At 38.1% G+C, this 14473-nt stretch overlaps 1 long non-coding RNA gene across 1 annotated transcript in view; it reads left to right on the forward strand.

Moving 5' to 3' along the window:
- The first annotated feature begins 337 nt into the window (after positions 1-337).
- LOC127479280 (uncharacterized) overlaps positions 338-14473 on the forward strand; it is a 31025-nt gene continuing 16889 nt past the window's right edge. The window contains exon 1 of the long non-coding RNA XR_007907524.1: positions 338-455. This is a non-coding gene — a long non-coding RNA (uncharacterized LOC127479280). The remainder of the gene's footprint in view (positions 456-14473) is intronic.

Raw genomic sequence — 14473 nt, forward strand, 5'->3', positions numbered from 1 at the left:
AAACAAGTTAAAACTGAATATTCTTCATCACTCCTCAGTACAATACTTGGAGGTTAACAAATGTGCCATCCCATTTTACAGTTCTGAAGATGAAATAATTTGATTATTTTTCAGAAGGAGGAGAAGGGAGCAATCTGGTGTGTGCACACAGAGCAACTACTTTCTTTTGAGATCTTTGCACTGTGAATCCCACATTACTTTTACATCCATTTACTTTTGGTGTTGCAGAAATTGGAAATTTAGATCCATTACTTTTATGATCTTAATTCACCACCCCTCCCTCCCTCCCTCCCAAAGGAGGATCCAAATACTAGTACAGATTGATCTCTCTTCTACCTGTTCCTAAGTATGAATGCTTTCAAAGAACTATAAGGGAAGGAAGAATTGCATTTTTGTGCCAGTATCCTGCTGAAAAGGGTTTGTACATTGAAGATGAGGAGAAGATGAAGTTTAAAGTAAGTTAACTCTGGAGTACTACGGGTGCAAAGAAAAGCAATTGTTGTTATGTCAACTTAACAGGAGAGTGAAAAGATTTCAAGCAAGATTTTGCTTTACCTTATTCTTCCTATTACCTTTTATTTATTTATTTATTTATTTATTACCTGTTGTTTACCTTATTCTTCCTATTACAGGTAATTGGAGTCAAAGTGGTAGGAAATGCAGGAATAACCTTTGGGGAATGTTGATGGTTTCTCTCCTGGGCATCATAAAATGCCCTTTACTGGTCACAATCATCTTCATATTCTTGAAACCTTCGAGTCAAACCCATTCATTTTAGTCATCCATATGTGTTAGCTGTCAGCTGATTCTGCTCCAAGCAGGATGCAGGAGATTATTTAGGGATCAACTCTGTGGTGCCAGACACGGTGCAGGTGTAGAGAAGGACTGCTGCCCTCCAATACCTGCACATCCAGGGCAAGTCCTCTCCATGTCAGGCTGGTTTGTTGGAAATCTTATTGTGAAAAACAGAAGTTTCAACAGTTTTTTCTAATTGTAAGAATGTTTTCCTCACTTGTGAGGAAAGACCCTCGGCTGCCTCCTGGTCTGCTCCAAGGAACTATTTCAGGATCATTTCCACCACAGTTCTCGCTGATTGACAAAATCACTTCGTGTACTGAAAAAAAAAGGATTGCTGTTGTTACCAGGCTTATTTAGTCATGGGAAATTTCTCTGGGAATATTTTTTTTTCTCATTACTGTGCACACAGTTGGCAAAGTCTGTCTGTGCAAGACTTCCAGCTCAATTTTGAAAACCCAAGGGGCTTGAATAATTCAGATAATCTGCGGATAAACATGCTGGCTTTGTGGCACTTATCCGAGTTGCCAAGCCTTTTGAGGCTCTGTCATCAAATTCTCATTTACCAAAGAGTTATAAGATTTGTTAATGTTATATAATTTATCACTCCCCTGTGCTGGATGGTGCTCTAAGTGCTCAGTTCTCTTTTCACAAAGTTGCACTGATTTCAAACCACAGCAATTTCTAACCTGAATGGCTCTGAGTGAAGAATCAGGCCCTTAATGCTTCATGTGAATAAAATATCAGTGCTGTGAGTCACAGCAGCAAACTGCTAAAGCAGAACAGGTCAGATACAAACCTGCAGTTCTGTGTTGTTGTTGTCATAGGAGAACTGTCAGCTAATCTTAGTTTAAAGACCTCTTTCCACTACTGGAACTCAGCTCAACGACCAGAATTTACCTGCAAGTTCAAGTGAAGAGTTTTGTTGCTTTTGCTTGTTCAAAAATAAAGACAAAAGGCTGACACTTTTTTTTTAATTTTGGTCACACTTGGACTGTCAGAACCAGATTTTAGAACTCTTTGAGCTTGTGATTGTGAGACTAATTTGTTACTACAGTTGTTTTCCTTATGTGTGCCAGCTGGGTAAACAAACATTGAAATTCCAGTGTGCGATAACTTGCCACAAAACTATCTATATAATAACAGTGTCTGCACTTCTAGAATATCTGAAAGTCTTTCCAACAACAGGGGGAAGAACTGAACACATTTAAAACAATTTTACATTACATTAGTAGAAAATACTGAAATTTACTATATGTCACCATATCTATTTAAACAAATGCTCAGTTTCTCACATCCCTAAAATTCTGCAGATTGGTGGTTTGATTGGTTCAAAAGAAAATTTTTGACAGACCCAACTAGCCAGCACAAATCCATTCCTTAATAGCTTTACAGAAAGTATTTTGTTTCGTATGCCAAAATCATTCAGAACCACAGTATTTTTAAAAAATTCTTTAACTGCAACCCCAGACTCATCCTGATCATTAGTTTTGCTGAGCAGCTTTCAGTCAGTTTTAAATACTGTTGATTAAAGTTTTCACTATCACAAAATGCCAGTCCAGGCTGTTCTAGTGTTCTGTTTAGTGATTTAGAGGCCATTTCTCTCTATTCAGGAAGAGAAGAGGGTAATGGGGAGGCTTTTGAAGATAGGAATCCTCAGGGAATTGATACACTGGTTTTAAGAATCTTGAGTATTTGAAGAATCTGAGTTTTAAGAATCTGAGTATCTGAGTCATTGTTTTTACTCAGGTCTTCTGATAAAATGATGCTCTATATGCTGATATTTGGAGTCAGCTTTATTAAGAAATACTCAGGCTCCATTCCTGAAGATCTCTAAAAAGTTTTGGTTTTCCTGAATCAAACTTGGCTTTGCTGTTCAGAGATATCAAACTACTTCTCTGACCCAGAGCTGTGTCTCTTCTTTCACACTGCCTTCCTTGCATGGCAAAGAGTGTATTTGGATGAGGGAAGTACACTGAAGAGAAGCAGATATGTGCAGATTTATACACCTGTACATGTATTTTCTGCAAGAATGAGTTTTAGTTCCCTTATCACTGCCCTCAAGTGTCTCCACATGGTGTACTGAACAATGTGACTAATCTGCACCAGTCCATTCCTTCCCATCAAGGTTTCTTTCAGAGACACCTGGAAAGATTTGAGTCAAGGGAAGGCATAAAGTTTCCAGAGCTCTGGTTCTCTGGCTTTTGCAGTAACTCTGGCTGACTGCACAAGTGTTCCATTAACAGTCTCACCCCTTCCCTCTCACACTCCATGGTCAGCCTGAGTACATTATGAAAAGGTCACATCTTTTTTCCTCCACTTGTATGTGTTTAGCAGGCCTGTGCTCCATCCCTGTGTTTGGAGCTTCCTTCCTTGGCTTCCTCATGCTTTTGCCTCTCCACCCAACTATTAGGAGTTAACCTCAATGCCCTTCACCCATTAGCATTTGCTGTAGTGTATTAGTGACTAACTAAAATACTTCCTCTCCTTAACTCTGATTCTGTAGAGTGCAAAAGCACAGAACTGAGGGTAAGAAAGGTTTAACTACTAAAATGGTACGTGGAACAGCACTTCAGCTTATGGAGATAAAAATACCAGTGCTAGAGTTTGTCATGTCTTGTTTCAGACTCTGTCTTGTTTTACCTTAATTTGCCTTCTACTTCTCTTTAGTTGTTTCTGTGGTCAAACATCTTTGCTAACATCCCCCTGACCTATAGGCCTAAATCTCACAAAGTTCTTATGAAGCATGTATCTTAAAAAGCAATTTCAGGTGCTCCAAAATAATCACTTGCATCAGAGACTGTCCTTTCTAGCCACCCATTTTTCCCAGGGGGTCTGCTTTAATCATACAAACACTTCCCAATTACATCAGCATATATTGGCTTCCCTGGAATAGTCAACAGCTGAAAGGAGCCTGAGCTGCAGCTCCTGCCCATCGAAAATATTAGTCCTTCACTTACTTTGGAAATCCCCGATTCAAAGAGTCAGCACCTTCACAGGGTGCTGCGAAGCAACTTATGCTGCTTTCCTTCCATTAGAGATCTTGCTTTCCTGTGATTTGAAGCTTAGGTGCATTTGAAATTCCCTAACAAGTGTATTTTACTGCCAGAACCTTTTGCAGCAGCAAGTAAAAGTGGAGGAAGGATTTTTCAGACTTACAGTAGTTTAGATTCTTGTCTCCTTTGTCAGTGTGAGAGATCCTGTTGCACCGAAAAACAGGGAAAGGTTTGACATTGTGAGTTGGGACTGGCCAGTTCCACACTCCAGAGCACCAATGTCTGCGACCTCAGACTCTGTTCTCTTTTGCCAGGTGTGACTCAGGTTTCTGATTTTCTGCACTCAGTCTATAATATTTGTTCATTACCATTCACAGAAAGTTAATGTAGTGCCGGTGCTGAAATATGTCTGAAACAGTACAGTGCAGGCTATGAAGGCCCTGCAGCTGAGGAAAAACAGAACCTTTCTGTAACAGATGCAAAAAACCATTTTTTCTGATTTCTGAATATGGATAAGACCAATAGCTGTCTAGGACCTGACATGACTAGAGGTTGGGGTATCATTATTAAACAGTGTTACGAATAAAATAACAAAGTCTGTCCTGAAATTGTAACACAGATTGATGGATTCTCTTCTTTTTAATTAGCTGAATGCTATTTATATTTCACAGAGCAAATTTAGCAGTTGTCAAAAGCTGTTCAGAAATCCTAATCTAGTCCATTCCTACACATGCCTTCCTTGAAGTCTCTTTTGGTCTTTTATACCCTTGAGATGTTTATTAAGTACTCTCCTCTTAAACTCTTTGTCCTGTTCAACTTGTGCCATGATTTCCTTCCTGTTCACCCCCTCCTACTGCATTATCTCTCAGTTATAAAAAGAGAGAAGTAAGTTTTAAATATCTCTATATTAGATATAATGCCAATGCAATTATAGTTTGTGGTGCTGAGTTAGTCACTTTTCACACGTGCAGTTTCCTTTGTTGACCCACAGACAACTGTGAGTGGAGTTTCCAGGTAAACAAATGCAGTTTGCTGTGTTTGGTGGATAAGGTATCATCCTTTGAGTTTTTGTAGACACCAAGCTCCTTGCAAACTGGAGGAGGTGTTGCTGCAGCAGTTAAGTGTATGTGTACATGATGTTAGTGATGCATTTCTACACTGTGAAATATTTTAGCATTGAAGTGTATCAGTAAACATAAAAACAGCAAAAATAAACTGGAATATTTTTAAATAAAGATTGGAATATCAGAAGTACTTTTTAGTATCAGATCCTTATTTATACACCTAAGTAGAAGCAAATCTTTTCTGACAGCCTACTGCAATTATGGATGCAGTGCAATGGAAGACCTCCTCTTGTGGAACTCATTTGGAAAGGTGTTGATAGCCTGTGCGACAAGAAGTGCCTGTGCTCCCTCAGAACAGCCTTTAACACAGCTCCAGAGTTATGTTAACACTGTCAAAGGAGACACTGAAACGTGGCCATTAGCTACATGCCATGATTTAAAATAAATGATGATCCACTCGTGGCCTTGTACATGAAATGAAGTTGCAAAGTAGGACACTGAAATTAGAAGTATGGCTTTGACTCGCCCATCTCTGCTGCTGCTCTGCCAGCCATGACCAAGAGAGATTCATGGCCATGATGGGAAATTAATGCTGACTGATGACAGGCAGCCTACAAATCTTTGCCTCCCTCCCCTCTCTCCACCCATGAAAAATACAACTGTGTTCCCATCATTTTAGCCTCTTATTCATTGACTCCTAAATGTCTCAGTGTAATCTTCACAAAGTTAATCCCCTGTAAGTGAGGAGATATCTTTATTTGCAAACTTATAAAAATTTTAGTTGTGCAACTTCAGGGTCTATTTTTTACACATGAGTTTAATGGACCTGCCCAAAATCAATTCTGCCTCAGAAAAATACTCTAATTAAATTTCACTGCTGTCACTGAATTTATTGCTTTCAGAGATAACATCTTTCACTCAGAGCATGTACTAAAATGGAAGAATAATGCCTCTTGAAAGAGTTGTTATGATATTTATGGTAAAATACGAGTGAACAATCTGCAACTGAAGGATTTTTTTAAAGCTCATTCTGCATCCTGACCCACCCCAGCCTTTTATGGCTGAGGTGATAATGGCAAAAATGACATTGTGACACATCTATTTATCCATCAGTCACGTTCTTTCTTCTTGTACCACAGTATGTTTTCCCACAGCAGTACAGATGAATTCCAGTGTTTTGTCAGTCTCAAATAATAACCCAGAACCACAATTCAAACATCAAAGCTGTAAGACTTCTTCATCATGACCAAGTATTGGAATAGGTGTGAAGATTATTCTCCAGTATCAGTTTAGGGTTTACAATCCAGATATTTCTACTCTCAGCATTAGTCTTTTTTTCTCTGACTTAAAAGTGATTCTTTAAAATAAATAACAGACTTCAAATGTGCCTAAGAAATCAGGTTAGCACAAAGGACAATGTCTCTCCCCAGAAGAGTGAAGCAGTGCTGGCTAATAAAGGCAGACACAAAAAGCCACGTTATTTGTCTGCTTTTCAAGCTGTTGCAGTCCTTTGTGTGTGCTTTCTGTTTCTACACAACAAGCACATGACAGGACCTGATGTGTATAAATAGGAACCAAAGTGTCTGCAGTTGTGCCGAGGGTCCATGTGGCACCATTTGTGACAATCCTCAGAAGGCCAAGGGAGAGGCATTGCCACAGCTGTCTGCCAGAGCTCCCTGCATTACCTTACCAAAGATAGCCCAAAGATCATCCCAAGGGGATCCCATCTGGGTGCCTCCACAGCTTTCAGGGATTTGCAAAGATTTGCAAGGTTTGCAGTCTGGATCCAAAATAAGTTTTATCCTACAACACCTGTAATTCATATCAATCCAGTGGTGCTGGGGACTGCCAGGGACAATGACAGGGCCACCTAAGCCTCTTCTTAGTGGAAACTCTGTGTAGCTTTGGAGGCTGCTTCTGAGCTTGCAGAATACTTGCCACGCCCAGACAAATCCACGTCCCTTCCACAGCTTTTTTTTTCCCACCCCTTTGCAAATCCGTAGGTTTCTCCCTAAGCAGAGAGTTCCCTGGGAGCCTGTCCTGCCTGCCCTGCATCAGGAGTTGCAGGTAGAAGCAGGGAATCCTTGACATTGGTAAATTTTCCCAGATTGTGCTGATCATGACAGATGTTAGTGTTGTGCAGTCTGGACAAAGACAGACTCTTGCAAACTGTGTAGGGAGGGTTCAAGAATTGATGACTGTGACTGTAAACACCCTTCTCTAAAGTGGAGCTTCCCTTCTCATTCTCTAGGATGTGGTAAATGACCTTGCTGACACTTGCAGTCTCTTTCAATACAAATTAGAACATGTTAGCCTAAACTGAAAGCATCTCTTTAAGCCAATTCAACACAATCTGTAAGAATGTGCATGTCTGTGCCCTTTCTTGCTGTTCATGAAGCTTCAAATGTAAATATTACTTGTACTGACACATATGTTCTGCACTAGTTTGTGGGCATCTCCATCCCTCCCCCCCTTTTGGGTTACTGCAATTGAATTCCTTCCATAACTGGTCCTTGAACCTCATTTATGTGTTTAATGAGGGATATACATTTCTAGTAATATCTTCCTTTCTTTCCATATCAGTGAAACAGGGAAATACCCAACTTTTTCCCACTCGGATTCTCTCAAAGAGCAAATCCCTGTGAAAAAGGAGAGTACTAATGTGTTAATTCTTTCACAACCCATGGGTAATGCTCACTCTGCTAATGATCTAATAACTAGGCAAAGTATTTCCCATCTTATAGGAAATACACTTAAGAATATAGATCAGAAAGATTTGGATATCCCTGGCATGGGGTTATTGAATTACTGTCAATAGAAATACTGTCAACAGGAAAAAAAGGAGGTTTGTATCTACTTCAGCACAGAGTCATGGAATCATTGAGCTTGGAAAAGACCCTTAAGATCATAAAGTACAACTGAAACCCTCCCACTGCCAAGTCCACCACTAACCCAAGTCCCTGAGCACCACATCTCCAATGGCAGGTGCTTGCTCATCACCCAATACAAAAAGAAAAGGATATATGAAAGATGCATTTAAACAACATATATTTCCTTTTCCCACTTCCTTTGCTGGTTTCTTAAGGGGAGGGAGAGGTATAGGAACCCCATCATAGTTCTTTTTATTCCCACTGAAAGATCTCATAACTTGTAGTGAGATGGCTCGTGCATCCCAGGCAGTCCATGAAAAAGAAATTTGGAGGAAAAACCTTTCAGTTTTCCCTTGGGAACATCCAGCCTCCCTGTGTTCAAGAACTAAGTGTGACCTTGAGCTATGAACCCGGACCTCCTGTGAAGTCCTGTATTCCAGAGCCCCTGTATTTCTGTCTCACTTCCCTCCTTCCTGGCCTCTCCCACTTAGGAGCAGGATGAGTGCCTGTAGCCCTTTATTCCTGCATGATTTAATGAACTTTCTACAGAAGGCAAATATAATGGCTCCTGTAGCACTTATGTAAAGAATAATAAGAGGAATAAACATCATAGCAGATGTTGCCTCTCTTCCCAGCAATATTCGGTTCCAAACAATCTCCATTAATGAAGAAAAATACAAACGCAGAGTCTGGCAGTTGAGAGGGAGAAACAAAAGAGCCCTGAGAGTGAAGCAGTTTGTTATGAAGGGGCATTACTGTGCCCAGTTGAATGGGTGATTTACACATCTCAATTTCTGTGTGATGATTGACCTTCCTTGCTAAAATATATGCATATATGGTGGGTGTGGCTGCCAGACACCCGGTTGTGAGCACAAGATTTTCTCATATGCCACATATAAAGCCATACTTAAATTTGCAGAATGAATTTTATAACAGCTTCTTGAATAGGAAGGAGATTCAATAGTCACAGAGAAAAGCCACAGCTGTCTGGGCTAAAAAAAATCTTAATGTCTTCTGTATGTTTGTCTCTGCTCACTTGCTTTTCTTCTGGTTTTGTTCTATTTTTAATCTTCTTCATGGCAAGACAGCTTTATTGAATACTGATGAGACAAAACATAGCTCAGTGCCAGGCAACACATTTTTTAGACATTTTTTTGGGAGCCCTCATTATTGGACCTACAATATTTTGGATACTGTTCCAGGCAGCTTGGGCTGATGGATTATGTTCTGCTGCTATTTGGGGTGTAGGGAGAGAAGGTAAAAGGAGAATGGTGACAGAGAACACCTGGCATGATCAGTTTTTAAAACTTTTGCTGTCAAAGTTTTCCTCTGCCGGCAGATCTTATATTTCAATATGTAAATGACTTTTGTAAAATATCAGGTTAAGATGATCTCTACCTAAGGTACTAATAGTGTTAGATAGAGCCTCAGCTGATGTTGTTGCTGTGATTCAAACCAAAAGAGCTTTACAGGGTTGAGCTATGTATGGCTGGCACATTGCAATGGGGTAATAGACACCTTTCAGGTTAATTCCAGTAAAATCTGGACCACGTTTTTGCCTGAAGTGTTCTGAGTACAGAAATCTTGTGCAACTGAGCTAACTTTGATTGTAACGTCTGCAAGCAAAGTAGTAGCTTGAAAATTGGGTCACTTAGATAAATCCCTGAATGGATTTAGGTGACTACAGTAGCCTTAATAGTTAATAAAATTACTGAAGGGTGAATTGAGCTACTTGGAATATCTATATAAACTATTCCTCCTGAGATGGGTGCCTGAAATAGAACCCAGTGTCTACAAAAACCACAAGCCCAATAAAATATCTCCTGTATTTCTGCAGACTCCTCCCTAACTCTGCATGTTTCAAAGAAGGGATTAAAATCACTGTGGTGCACAAAGCTTCACCCGGTACGGTTGCTCGTTCCACACACAATTATTTATTTATGTATTCATGGTTTCCCCAGAATACCTCCCTTAGAACACTCGAGTTATCAATTCTGGAAATCAATAAAACACATCTGGTAAGGAAAATTTGGATGGTATCGTGCTGTGATAGCTTTTGTAATACTTCCTGCATTCATTATTAATGGCTCATTATGGAATTAATAATTTAAAATGGTCTCTGATAATTTTAACAGTCCCCAGTCTATGGATTTTTTATTATTATTATTGTTATTATTATCTTTTTTGGGCATAATTTTGTGTTCTGGGACCAATATCCTTCATATATTTTCAAGGCTTCAGGGACTAATCCAGATACAACAAAGCTCAGGGAAAATGGATATATAAATGTTACTTAATATAAAGAAAATCTAAGTTATATGTGAATCTCATTGAACTTTTTTCTTTCTTTGAAGCCTTCTACTTTTTTCTGTATCAGTAACTCACTTCTCTCATATTCACTTTACAGATATAAGGGGTCTATCATTTCTGGGACCTGAATAAAGATGAGCTGGAGAATTCTACTGTTTGAATCAAATAATGAATATCCAACAGGTCTTGTAGCTTCAGGAGGTGGCAGCCCAAGCAAGAAAGTGTTGGATTTTCCCCATAAGTATCAACTTCTCACTGTAAAGAAAGTTCTTTCTTAGATGAGTTGAACAACAAAATCAGTGGTGACCAGTGACTTTAAAAGAAAATATTTTTTCTATATTAATAGAAAATATTTTTCTATATTTTTTCTATATTTTTTATATTAAGTCCTTTTGTATGCTGAGGTAAAAAAGGCAGTTATTGTGTATAAATTCCTGTTGGAACCATCTCAGAACACTTGCTCCAGAAAAATATTTTGTTCCCGAATCTCCAAGTAGCAGAGGCCACAAGAAAGGAAGATTATCAGAGGATAACAAACATACAAGATGACTTAATTTGAGTCAAAAATAGATTTTCTATTAACCTCAGTGATATTAGGTTTTCATCTCTATGATTTCTTATATTTCTTTTATCTACACATTTTCTTCCACAGTAAAAACTTGCAGAGCAAACATGTTGTGTGTTATAAGTAGTATGTAGAACTAAATACATATTTTCTAGTGAGACACATTTTTATCAGGAATAACTTATTTTATTTATAGTTAATATTTCACATGCATTTAAAAATTCACATTTTTCAAATTTCCTTTTTGTAAAACTTGCATATATTTAACTACCTCAAATTGCATTGCACTAATCAGTAGAAAATATTTAGATTTAAGAATAAGAAAATCTTTAAATGTAAACATATTCATATTTTAAATGTATACTTTATATAAAGACTGGGTGAAGAATAAAACTGAGTTACAGTGCTGGTGTCAGCTACCACCAGTAATGTGGGATTGGAAGAAAGATAGACCTGGATAATCCAAAACTATATGGTTTAGTAGGCAGACTTTCTGTCTGTGAAAGGAAAAATGCTAATTTTGTTAAAGTCTGTGTACCAAAGAGCATCCCTGAGAACTTTGGAAATAGATTTTATTCTACTTTTGAAGCTCACACTGAGGAGAATTTTCCTTTTTTTTTTTCAATTTTTTTTTATTTTTTATTTTATTTTTTTAAAGTTTATTTGAAAAGTTTTTTTGTTTGGTTGTTTGGTTGGTTGGGTTTTTTTGTTTTTGTTTTTGTTTTTTTTTTTTAAATTGGGCATTTTTTAGGCAGTAACATTCCCATAAAATAACTGAGGTCTTCTGAGGGAAAAGGAGTCCTCCAGCTTTCTGAGCAAAAACTTCCTGGAGGCAATAGAACCATTGCTCTATAAAATGAAGCCTGGCTGAGGATTCTTGTCAGAGCAGTGCTGTCAGAAAACCTCCAGTGAATTTGGAGTAGGAAACATCAGCCAATGTAAGAGATCTTATTTAGGATGTCCTCAAGTTTAGAAGATACTTCATGTCAGAAGTATCTTCTTTTGGACAATGAAATTCTTCATTCTGTGCACCTGCTGCAGAAAGAACTGGCAAACATTGCAATGGGAGACATGGAAAAAGAAACAATAATCCCATTTTTGTGTGTTTTCCTTTTAGGAGCAGGATGGAAAAAATACATTTCTTGCAGATCACAGAATAGTTTTTTGCTGGTTATGTGTTGCCAACATTTTACCTCAGATTAGATGATTTTCTACTACCATGTGAAAATAAAAACAGCTTTCGGAAAATTCCAAGCATGGGAGAGACTGTTGCAATCCTTTAGTCTGGACTTCTAAAATCCACAGGCTATAGGATTCCCTAGAATTAATTGTTGTTCTGAGCCCAACTGCTGCTGAGTAATTAGAGCTTTTCTCTTAGATAATCTTTTAATTATTTTTGCTGTCCTTCTTTGAAGTGTGTCCGATCTCTCAGTGTACTTCTGTGGATACCAGAACCAGGCACAGTATTCCCAAGTGGATTTTTCAATTTGCCAGTACTGAGAAAACGTGATTTTTTTCTTCCCGTTTGATACTGTCATGGTTGTTATGTCCAAGGACCATGTAAATCCACTTGGTGTTCATTATTTTGCTATAAACTCACTTTATCATCAGAATTTCCATGTTCTTAACAGGATCATTGTTTCCTTGGAAAAAAGAAATGTCCTCTTCTCTAGGCATGGTATGTATTCTTTGTCACAGAGCTGCAATTTTATGTTTGAAGTACTTAATCTTGCCTCCCTACCAAAAGATCCAATGCTTTATTTCAGGGACCTTCATTGTTTTCATTCTACTAGTCTTTGTATCAGTTATTATCCCTCCAGACATGCAGGTCACCTCAATGCTATACAGAAAACTGGGTACATAAGTGGCTTTCTTTGCTGCACAAAGGTATTTGTGAAATTATGCAATTTTCATTTCATGCCCAGATACTGCAAGAAACTTGATTTTGCCTACTATTAATTTCAGCATAAAAATCAGGGAAGAAAATGAACATGGATGATAATGTACTTGTTATTATCACTCTTCAGCATTCAGCTGAAAGCCCAAAGTAAGATATCTTCTCTACTACCTTTAAGGAATTACCTGCCTCAGTAAAATCATCATCTCTCAAGATGGTTTTTATCAAGTTATGTGTAGTGGATGCTTTATGTAATAACACAACCAGCTTGCTCAGTCTGCATCCATCATGTATAAGGGATTTTTCCTATCAAGCTGGGTTGTTTTATGCATTTTGACAGACAATACCCAGCTAATTTCAACACAATGTTTGAGTAAAGAAATACAAAATGTTGCCCTGCATTCTTGTTAGTTGAATTTTAAGCTGAAAGATTACTTTATTATCTCGTCATTGGATCTGTCAAGTTAACACATACATGCATTTTACAATGATAAATGTATGAGCAGGAGCTTATTTTGACCCTTTTCATCTTTTCAGGGGCATCAGTTTAACACTCCTGTGTTTCCATGCAGAAGGAGTTTTATAGGTCCTACATTGTGTGTATGTATATATGAGTTTGGTATAAATCATGTTTCTTCTGTCCATTTAGGCTGTTTGTAATTATGGGCCTCATTAATGTCATAACATATGTTGTTTAGGATGCGTAATCAGAAGTACTGAAATGTGTTAGAATCCAATTTAAGGCTCAGGGCTACGAGCCTGAAGGATTTTCACTGACATTAATGGGAGTCACACATATGAAAGCATTCACTGACTTACAAAATTCATATTCCTTCCTCAGTGCTATCAGTAATTTTTAAGAAATATCTCTAATTTCTATCAAACCTGGCCACAATGCACCAAATATAATCCCTTAGCACAATGCAATAATGGTTGGAGAAATGAAAGTCTTTCTGAAAACAGCATGCTAATAAATCTTTTAAAGATTGAAAATCTTCCGAATATGTAACTTAGAGTGCAATAACACAGCTGGTTCAAAGCCTCCCTTTGAAAGTGCTTTTAGTCAGTTTTGGGGTTGGTTTACACTTCTAAAGAAATTAAATTAGTCACAAAAATTGGTCGTTCCTTCAGAAGGTGTCAGGATAAAAATTTCATACGAATGAAACCACATATTTCAGTCAAAGAACAAAATCTAAAGTGATTTGCTATGGCAGTAAAGGGTCTCATGGAAATATTATGTAGGTGCCTGATACTCTGACTGCCTTCCATGGGCTGGGTTGTACCAGCAGAGCTACAGAAGGTACAGGTTAAACAATGCTGGCAATGGTCTTTAAACCTTTTTTTTTTTTAAGCTAAATGGGATTGTTTGAATGGATAGTTGGTGTTAATACTTTAAAGGGAGAGCCACAGTTCTCTGTGAGGCCAAACCCAGACATATTTATGGATGACTGTATTACAACCACCAGTTCTCCTTTATGAACTCCTCCTGCTCTTGGCCCACTGGATCAGCTGTGGTTCAGATTATGCTCCTGGCTGTTTTCTAACTGAAACTGCTGCCAGATGAGTGGAGATGGAAACTATAACCCTCAGAGTGAGCTAAAAGTCAGCATTCATAGAAGGGACTCAGCTTCTAAACACAGAAGATTGTGAGAGAGATGACAGTAATCTTTCTTAAAGAGTTAATTTAATCTGTTTTGTAAGAAACTTGAGAGGCATAGCTTGGGAAGGTGATTCCATATAGCCCAGGAAGTATTGTGGATGTGATTTACACAAACATTTAAATTAGGAGTAGTGAAGGTCATAAGCATTATATTTGGGTTATATACATGTCATATTTGGTCTCTCAGACTCTGACATGAGATCTTAACCTTGAAGTAAATCAAGGTCTGAGTATGGCTGAGAGATGGCATAAACTGCAGCAGCCCCAAAGTCTATTTTGTTATTTGGGGACTGCCAAAATTTAGAGGTTCTGTGCT

The sequence above is a fragment of the Manacus candei genome, unplaced genomic scaffold (genome assembly GCF_025592945.1).
Source record: "Manacus candei isolate 608988 ecotype Guabito, Panama unplaced genomic scaffold, ASM2559294v1 h1tg000065l, whole genome shotgun sequence".
NCBI lineage: Eukaryota > Metazoa > Chordata > Aves > Passeriformes > Pipridae > Manacus > Manacus candei.